This window comes from Cebus imitator, unplaced genomic scaffold (genome assembly GCF_001604975.1).
Source record: "Cebus imitator isolate Cc_AM_T3 unplaced genomic scaffold, Cebus_imitator-1.0 Scaffold96, whole genome shotgun sequence".
NCBI classification, from domain to species: domain Eukaryota; kingdom Metazoa; phylum Chordata; class Mammalia; order Primates; family Cebidae; genus Cebus; species Cebus imitator.
The window spans coordinates 2,683,161-2,685,143 of record NW_016107411.1 but is presented as its reverse complement, the minus strand read 5'-3'; positions in this window follow the sequence as shown (position 1 = coordinate 2,685,143).

Genomic DNA, 1,983 nt, shown 5'->3' with positions numbered 1-1,983 from the left:
GGTGCTGTGCTTGGCTCGGGGCCCGCGCGTCCTGGGAGAATCCCCCACTCCAAGGATGGAGGTTTGTAGGGCTTCTGCTGAGGCTTTCGAATTTGAGCTGGCCTGAGGGGCGGAAGGGAAGAATAAAGAGGAATTCCTTTTTCCAAGGAGATTCCTCAATGAGGGGATCCCCGCTTCCGTGACAGAAAGATGATCTCATATCGTCTTTCTTTCCCAGTGTTCCCAATTTTCAGGAGAAGGCAATGCCAATAAGCACTTATTCTTTGTAAGGTTTATGGGAGTGAGGGATTTGTCTGCTTTGGGGGACGATGGAGGGGATAGCTTCCACCTCCATCTATCTGTACACAAACAGCCCCTCCCCCAGCCTCCCGCAGGAAGTGGCCGGGAAATGGCAGCTGTGCGTTTGCTGCGGCGTCTCTTGTTGTTTTGAAATGTCCATTTTAATCAGCTTTGGTTTCATTTTCTGAAGCCTTCTGGGCAAGCTTGGATGTTGCCAACCATGTGGGCCAAGAGACCTTTCGTTGGACTTTTTTTTTTTGGTAAACTTGTCAACTGGAAGTAGTCAACTTCAGTTGACTCACATACCCCAATCCCTCCTCCAGAACATCTCTGTGTTCCTGTCTGGTTTCGTTTTGTTTTCCCCTGAGCTAGAGGTCATAGAGAAGCAAACTCAGTTATCCACCAGCGGGGTACACTCAATATAAGTGATGCAAATTCCCTCAGCATAGAGAGCTATCAGGGAGACTAGGGATCTTCTGTGGCACTAGTAGCTTCTTGGGGTCCTACTTAGTGTAGTTCTTAAGACAGTTTCTATATTGCAGAGCACCTGAGCAAGTGAGCTTGTGAAGAAGGGTAGATTCTGACAAATGGAGAAAAAGGAAGGGATGAGGAAGATTTAACTATTAGAGGGATTTGTATGTTGGGGGTACGCACTGATTTACAGACTGAGATTGGTGAACTTGTTCTCAGTGGTGGTTCTAGCCTAAGGGCAACCCCTGTGGAGCCTGTTATTTGACTGAGGGTGCTGGAGATTTTACCGTCTGCAGAACCAACTAATTAGAATGGTAAGTTTGTTTTCACGACTTACTCTTTAATCCATGAAAGAATATCACCTTCTTATTATTCTTCTTGGAGAGTAGTAAGGCTTTCCTCTGTTCTCTGCAAAGTCATGTGCCCAGATTTTTTTTTCTTTCTCTGCACTTGATAATCCCAGGAGATCTCTCCTACAGCATATAGCGATGGACTGTGTGCTGTGTCCACAGGCATCTTGTTGCACACTGCATTTGGTTAGGGGCAAGAGTTGGCAACAGGATTTTATTTCTTTTTCTTTTTTTGAGATGGAGTTTTGCTCTTGTTGTCCAGGCTGGAGTGCAGTGGCACGATCTTGGCTCACTGAAAGCTCCGCTTCCCGGGTTCAATCATATCTCCTGCCTTAGTCTCCCGGATTCTCCTGCCTTAGTCTCCCCGGTAGCGGGAATTACGGGCGCTCGTCACCACGTCCGCCTAACTTTTTGTATTTTTAGTAGAGATGGAGTTTCATGATGTTGGCCAGGCTGGTCTCAAACTCCTAACCTCAGGTGATCCACCCACCTTGGCCTCCCAAAATGCAGGGATTACAGGCGTGAGCCACTGCGCCTAGACTTTCTTTTCTTTTCTTTTTTTTTTTTTTTGAACTGAGGTCTTACTCCAAAGCTTAGGCTGCAGTGCAGTGGCACTATCACAGTTCATGGCAGCCCTGACCTCAGCCTCCTGAGCAGCTGGGACCACAGGTGTACACCACTACACGTGGATAATTTTTTGTAATTTTTGTAGAGGTGGGATTTTGCCACTTTGCCCAGGCTGGTCTTGAATTCCTGGGCTCAAGTGATTTGCCTGCCTTAGCCTCCCAAAGTACTGAGATTACAAGCATGAGCCACCCTGCCCTGCCTATCTCCCCAGGACCACAGGATTTTGGATTTTGAAAGATAATTTTTTTTTTTTTTT